Here is an 8415-nt window from a genome sequence, read left to right as displayed (position 1 = left end):
TCCGAAGGTATGATTCACTTTTATTTTGGTTGATTCAGATAATTGTTGTTAGTTTTTCTCTTTAATTTTTTGTTTAACATCCATGGATTCATGGTGCCTCTCGCCTAATTTTTGTCTCATTTATGCAGTTTAATTTCTCTTTTATTTTTTCAGTAATATTTTATTTTATTGTCTCGATTTTGTTTTTTCATTTGCAGTCAAATGATATTGATCAGATATATGACTGCTAGGTAATCATTTTTATTCTTATGTTAGTTTTTTTTTAATACCATACCATATCATTTAATTTCTATTTTCTTACACAATATTTTTTATTTTTCTCTGGACAGGGAATTGTCCAATAAGACCTTGACTTCTTCAAGCAAAAATTATAGGATTTACATGGAGTGAAAACAAACGACAAAGAAAAAGACGGTTCCATTGTTATGCCCTTAATTTGGGTCGGTAAATGGAATTTCTTAATTGTATTGTTATTGTTGTTGGAGAGTTCATACTCTTAATCGGAGAGTCGTGTACATGTTGGTATCAAATAGATTGAAATTTCTTGATTATATTTGTTATTCTTCTAATTCTTTGTATCATATAAACCTTGAAATTATTTCTCTTCATACTTATAACCTTTTGATGGTTTACAAAGTGAATATTTGTTTATCTTAGATTCTTCATACACAGTAGATTTTTAATGTGCATTTATTTGAGAGTTATTCCTCCCATTTAATGCCAAACGTTACTTTTATTCAAAATCAAATGCCCATTAACTTAATCCCTTTTATAATCAAATTTCTTTCCAAGGTTCATCATTTCCACAACTCTATTCCCAAGGTATGATTCACTTTTGTTTTGGTTGATTGATATAATTGTTGTTAGTTTTTCTATTTGATTTTTTGTTTAACATCCATGGATTCATAGTGCCTTATGCCTAATTTTTGTCTCCTTTATGCAGCTTAATTTCTATTTTTTTTCATTAATATTTTATTTTGTTACCTCGATTTTTTTTCATTAATTTTCGTCCATAAGTATTTGTCTCTGATCTACTTAAAATAGGAAAAAAAAGTGAGTTATATGAATTGCACGTTCTAAATTTTAGCCTCAATTATGATGCCATGTTTGTAACGTTTATTGGTGGAGTAAGTTCTGAAAAGGCTAGCACGAAAAGCAACTAAGATACTAAATGAATGATTTAGAGAAATTAAAACAGTTAAATGCAGAGAATCGGGTTTTGTTTCGTTCAATAATACCGAGAATGATGAATGATAGACGCATTTATGTGTCTAATTTGTCCTCAATGTTCCGTATCATTACTACTCAATTTCGTACTTATTATGGTGTTTTGTGTGTTTGTAGGTATTTTTTGGGAAATAAATATTGTTGGAAAATTCGGCTCGAAAAGTTGCTCGGAGCACCCCGGAGGACAATTGTTATACAGACCCCCATTTTTGCTAAGTGTCACCCACGACTATATGTAGCCCATTTTTGTCCACAACACCCAGTTTTGTCCACATCACCCTTCTCCCTCGTTTGAATTAATTTTTTTGGCGGGAAATATTTTTTTTCACCTGCAACATATTCTTCTTCGGATTTGGAGGAGCTGCAGTGAGACTCAATGGCTGAATTTGCACGGGATGACTTTACGGAGCGTAACAGGCGTGGTATGGTTGATTGTTTCGATTGGAATTGGCTGCATCGTCGGATTGAAGCTAAACAGGGCAACAATGTTCACAAGGGAGACAGTCACGGGATTACAACGAGTTTGGACGTGTACCGCATGCGTTGGTTGCTTCAGAAACGTGAAAGAGTTAAACAAAGATTCTATGCACGTATCCAAACGCGTGCAGGAGAAGAAAAAGGGAAGAAAATATTCCCGAGAATAATTTCTTTGTTGCCGGAGTGTTATGAGGATTATTTGGAGTAATGAGGTGATATTCGAAGGCCTCTGTGGGTATATATAGGCTTATGGTATCACCTAGAAGAGGGACGGAGAGTTTGGGGTCGAGAGGAGAGTTCATGAGGCGTGAATCAAGAGTTTTCAGAACTCTGTTTCTGCTGCTGCACCAAGAACACGAAGAACAGAAGACCACCAGAGGAAGTCGTTTATCAACAGTGACAACGACAGCCACACGAGGGTCGCAGAGTTACAACAACATCAGTTCTTTTCTATCGTTCTTTGTAACAGTGTTTTGCAACAATTATAAACGTTGCAAGCACCCAATTTTCATCATTTTCTCCATTTCATCATTTGTACACCTACTTTGAGCAATGAAATCAACTTTTGAGCGTGTTTCCAACATCATGATGAGCTAAACCCAATCCTTGGGGCTATGGAGGAAGCCATTGTTTCGGTAAAAGTGATATATTTATATTAATTAATTACAACAACTCTATTATGATTTTTGCATTGAACTAAAAATTGTTTATATGATTTTTATTAGTTAGGTGTATTTTCTCTTGATAGAATATGCTTGCTTTAGGATTTTGATATTCTATGCTTGGATTAACATCTATTCTTTTGGAAATCTACATGTCTAGGCAATACCATTAGAATCAATTTGAATGTTGAGTTGCATAATTATTGTTTTATTAAATCACTAATATCAACCAATGGTGGAATCCTAGCCCTATTCTCTCCATAACTTTCACAACATCTTTTTAACTTAGTTCGCTATTTTTTATTTATTAAAAAAAATCTAAAATCTGTTTTCACAAGTCTTGAACGAATCATATTACTACACCAACTTTGAAAACACACCAAATTTTTGGCGCCGCCGACGCGGACTTGTCTTTAGGCTAGAGTTTTTAGATTTCTTTTTTTTTTTTAAGTTTTTATTTTATTTGTTCTTCTTTACGTTTTTGGGTTTTTGTCATTTTCTTACAGAATTCGGAATTTGGAGCAAAAGAAAATTTTGCCAAAGCTTTTGGTGAATACTTAAAGACTTCAAGTGAAAGGCAAAGCGAAAGGAGTGAAAGAAGAAGATTTTTTTTTTATAAAAAAAAGAGAAAAAAAAAAGAGACATTTTTATTTTTGTAGATTTTTATTTTTTTTAGACTTTCTTTTTCTTTTGCACTTTGGACTTTAAATTTTGGGACATTATTTTTTTTTAAAACCATACGGAAGGGTAGTTTAAATATAAACTGTTTGCAGAGAAGGACAGTGATTACGATATCACCTCGGCCCCTCGGGTTCGTACATGACATATGAGTCGTGGCCCGAGTCGACTGCAAAGGTTCATCCCCCGTTTGGTACGGGAGGTAAGTTTGTCGAAACACTCGCGAATCCCTTGTCAGCGAGTTATTGTCTTCCTTCGTATGCATATATGTTGAGGAATTGAAAACGGCTGCTTTAATTTCCTAGTAAAGGGCAAGGACTGGCCATACAAGATAAGGGTTCGGATTTTATCACCGTTCTCTTCTTGCCCACCTTAGGAAAACGACACCAAACGCGAACCTAAGCCTAAAATTTTGACTAGAACGAGACTGATAGGGTAACGAGATTAACAGGAAAGTCATTCGAAAAATATTGGTTACTCTTTTAAACATACTTCGAAGTTCTTGACGGTTTCTGTAAGTTGAATGCGTGACTGCGCCGCCTTGTAATACCGGTGAGGCCTTGGGTATCAAAGTTCCACCGAGCTTCCCTCGCCTCTATTCAACTTACTTTAACTCGGATTGATTACAGAGGGGTTTGCTTAAATTGTAACGAATTCCCGTTCGAAGGATTAGAGTCTAGAAACAATCTAAGTGGAGCCATCATGCTTTTTGTTAGCTAGAAATCAGTAGGTTTGCTGTGGTGGAGTCAGCCTTGTTTGTGTTTGCATAGAACATCCCTTCCTTTTTAGGGCTTTTCTTTTTGATTTTGTTTTTCTAGTGTATGCCCGAAGTTTTTAAACGGGTTTGGAAAAGAAACACTCTAGGTCGTTTGATTAGTGAAAAACCTAGTAGTTCTTCTTGTGAAGGCGGGGAGCTCGAAGACTCTTCTTTTGAGAGCCCCGTTTTTGGAAACTTCAGTTTTGAGAATCTGTCTCTTCGTGAGGAAAGTACTCCTAGTCCTTTGGTAGTGCCAGAAATGGCAACTTTGAAAGCTTTGCTAAACCCAACTAGGACCTCTCGTCCGTCTTGTATCAAGTTAGCTGAAACCGAGGCAAATTATGAAATGAAACTTGGGACTTTACATATGCTCTCAATGTTTTTAGGGAAGGAGAATGAGAACCCCTATTTTCATGTTAGGGAATTTGAGGAAGCTTGTAGTACTCTGAAAATTAAAAACCTAAGTGATGATGCGTTGAAACTTAGGTTATTCCCCTTTTCCTTAAAAGATAAAGCCAAATCTTGGTTGTATAGTTTGGACTCTGAGTCAATTGAAACCTATGACCAACTTACTTCTGCCTTTATACATAAGTTTTTCCCAAGACATAAAACATCGTCTATTAGGACACAAATATGTACTTTTGCCAAACAAGAGGGAGAATCTTTATATAGGTACTTATAAAGGTTCAATGACTTGATATCTCAATGTCCTCATCATGGTTTGGAGAAGGTTAGGTTAGTTCAGATCCTCTACGAGGGTTTAGATTATTCAACAACAACCATGGTTGAGTCCTTATGCACAGGTGGGTTTGAGAATAAAACTGTTGATGAAGCGATGACATTTTTGAACGAAATCGCCGATAAGACCCAACAATGGGAAAATAGTAAGGAACCCCAGAAAACAATTCTTCTAAGTAGAGAAAATGTTAATAGGGTAGAATGATCTTATGAGTCAGATGCCAAAGTAGCAGCTATAGCCAAAAGGTTAGAAGCCTTAGAATTAGGTCATTCTAGTGGTAGTAGTGGAAGAAATGAGCCTTTTTGGGAAGGCCATGTTGTTGAAGAGCAAGACAATGCTCTTTATAACAACACTAGGTTTGATAACCAACAGAATTTCTGGCTGGAGAAACCATCCAAACCTTTTTTGGTCCAAGGTACAGAATCAAGGTCAGTCTAGTAATGCTCAGGTTCCCCCAGGTTTTGGCTATACTAAGAATCCTTCAGCTCCGGCACAGTTTCAGATCCCTTCAGATAAGAAAATCATGAGTTTAGAAGAGTCTCTTGCCTTGTTAACTCGGAACACTTTAGAATTTCAGCAATCGGTTGCACAATGATTAGATGAAAATAAAAAGATGATACAAGCTAACTCTCAAGCTATTTCCGAGTTGAAAACCCAGGTTAGTCAGATAAATGAGACATTGAGGGAAAAAGGAAAGTTTCCTAGTCAACCACAACCCAACCCTAGGGGAGTCCATCAAATATCTTTAGCTGGTGAGAAATCATCAAACCATGTGAACTCGATAACAACCCTTATGAGTGGTAAAACGGTAGACAATAAGGTAGCCATTCCTAGTGGACATATTGTAGTTCCACCTTCTACTTCCCAAGAGGATCCCGTAGACGAGGAACTGAAACAGTCTCCAAGGATTGCCAAGAAATTCCTGATAGGTCTACCTTTGTGCCTAGAGCCCCATATCCACATTTGTTAGACCCAACAAAGAAGGAGTCGACTTTCAACGAGATAATGGAAACCTTTAAGCAGGTGAACATCAACATTCCGCTATTAGAAGCAATTAGGAAGATGCCTTCTTATGCCAAGTTCCTTAAAGATCTTTGTACATGAAAGTGTAAGCTTAATGTCCATAAGAAAGCTTTTTTAGCTGGTCAGGTAAGTTTCATTCTTCTGAACCAAACACCCCCTAAGTATAAGGATCCTGGATGCCCCACCATATCTTGTGTGATTGGTGATCACATGGTCGATAAAGCTTTACTTGACTTGGGAGCTAGTGTTAACTTACTCATGTATCATGTATACACCCAGCTAGGTCTTGGTAAGTTGAAACCGACTAATATGATACTATAATTAGCTGATAGGTCTGTCAAAGTCCCTCGTGATGTCATAGAGGATGTTATGATTGAGGTTTATAAGTTTATTTATCCCGTGGATTTCGTTGTTCTAGACACCCATCCTGTTCAGGACCCAAGTCGTCAAATCCCAGTGATTTTAGGTCACCCATTTTTAGCCACAGCTAACGCTGTCATCAACTGTAGGACTGGGCTTATGAACATATCCTTTGGTAATATGACCACTGAACTAAATGTCTTTAATGTTACTAGACAACCTTCTGAGAACGATGATTTAGAAGAAGTGAATATGATTAGCACTTTAGTTCAGGATTTGGTTCAGGATAATTGGCTTGACACTTTACTGGTAGATTCTTTAGATGATTTTGAGGAAACCATTCTCTTAGATCATATATGTGATCAATCTTTAGAAGAAGCTCTTGAGTATTTTAAAGATTCTATGGACCCAGAAATTCAGGCAATAGTTTTAGGTTTTTCTGAGAATAATGATGACCCTAAGTTTGGGGGTAGAGAACTAGAAGAATCTCTTGAGTATTTTAAGGACTCTGAAGATCCGAAAATTCAAGAAATAGTTAGAGGTTTGTCTGTGAACCCTAAGTTCGGGGGTAGTGATGGTTCTTGTGATTGTATCGTATCCCTAATTAGAGTTCCTAACTTGGGATTCGATCCTTGTACTTCTGAGATATTACTTGAGTCTTTTCAGATTCCGCAACCCGATCCTGCTGATACTGTCCAGGAGGTAACCCAGGTATTAGAGACCCTTTTTCGGATGAATCTATTTATCGAGACACACATATGAAGTTCAATTACGCGCTGCAGATAAACCCTGCTTGACAGAAACCTTAGATGAGGACGTGCTCCTTCTTTTCATTTTTCTGAATCAGTGCAGTTGTCTCATACTGGTGTCATTTCTATTTGGTCTTATGGACCCACAATTGTTTCGACTATTGATATATGACTTTGGAAGGTGACAATCCTTTTTGAGGTATTTAATGTCTAGCTAAAGACTTTAAATTTAGCATTTCCTGGTAGGTACTCATGCTTACGGTAATATCCTTCCTTATTTATTTTTCCATCCATCAAGTGGTAACAGATTCTTATTGTTCATGCTTTTAATTTCATCTTTAGAACATTAAGGACAATGTTAGATTTAAGTTTGGGGTGGGGAAGAAACTTTTTGTTAGCTCTTAGCTACAACAAATAAACTCCAGAGCCTAGAAATTTATGCTTATTAAGGTTGGCACTAACCAATCTAAGTGGATGGAAACATCTTGTTTGTAGGAGTTGAGGAACCAATCTGATTAGATGTAAACATCTACAGAGTCTATTCATAAAAGCACAGATCTCAGGTGTTAGAATTAAAAAAAATTGGTAGTTTCGCTATATCTCGTTGAATCCTAATCCTTCTGTTTTGATTTTTTAAGTGATTTGGTGGGGCACACGATTCAAGTTGTTACCTTCGCTAGGGTGGAATAGAGTGATTGAGATACCAATATAAAAAAAATGAAAAAAAAAACCCCAGACCATTAGACCAACCGGAATAAATTCAATAAAGTCGACCACTGGTGCCCTTGTATATGTCAGTTGTGTTGACCTAGCGTTAGGTTTATCGACCACTGGTCCCCTTATATATGCCAGATGTGTTGATATTAGTCAGACCGGTATCTCAGTCCATTAGGATAGGTTCACCTTGGCAGAGGCCTTTAGACAGATATGGGAAACACCGTTCACTTTTAACCATCTCTTTATCCATCTTCTTAATCTTTCCATGTGATTGGTTGACTCCGGTTATGATGTACAGAAACTATCTGAGTAGAGCTCTGTCACTTATATATGAATTTTAGTATGCTGAGTGCAAACTCGTGTACAACAATTGGAAATTCGCATCAGGGTACTTCCTCCTATAGTCAATGTTTGTATGACAACCAAGGAGATTCTTTAGTGCCTTCCAAGGTTCTGCGTAGATAGCTAGGGTCTGGAGTAATGGTTTTGTGGGTACACCTCTGGTAAACCCTCCGGAGACAACACTCCGCCGCTAGGGCCACCTAGCGGTTTAACGGCTTGATGCACGTGCTAAGTGTAGTCATTTTTATTTTCTAGATTAGATTTGCTCGAGGACTAGCAAATAATAAGTTTGGGGGTATTTGATAGACGCATTTATGTGTCTAATTTGTCCTCAATGTTCCGTATTATTAGTACTCGATTTCGTACTTATTATGGTGTTTTGTGTGTTTGTAAGTATTTTTTGGGAAATAAATATTGTTGGAAAATTCGGCTCGAAAAGTTGCTCGGAGCACCCCGAAGGACAATTGCTATACGGACCCCCATTTTTGCTAAGTGTCACCCACGTCTATATGTAACCCATTTTAGTCCACAACACCCATTTTTGTCCACAACACCCTTCTCCCTCGTTTGAATTTAATTTGTTTGGCGGGAAATATTTTTTTCACCTGCAACATATTCTTCTTCGGATTTGGAGGAGCTGCAGTGAGACTCAATGGCTGAATTTGCACGGGATGACTTTACGGA

Source organism: Papaver somniferum, chromosome 4 (assembly GCF_003573695.1).
Source record: "Papaver somniferum cultivar HN1 chromosome 4, ASM357369v1, whole genome shotgun sequence".
In the NCBI taxonomy this organism is placed as follows: domain Eukaryota; kingdom Viridiplantae; phylum Streptophyta; class Magnoliopsida; order Ranunculales; family Papaveraceae; genus Papaver; species Papaver somniferum.
This window is presented reverse-complemented; position numbering follows the sequence as displayed.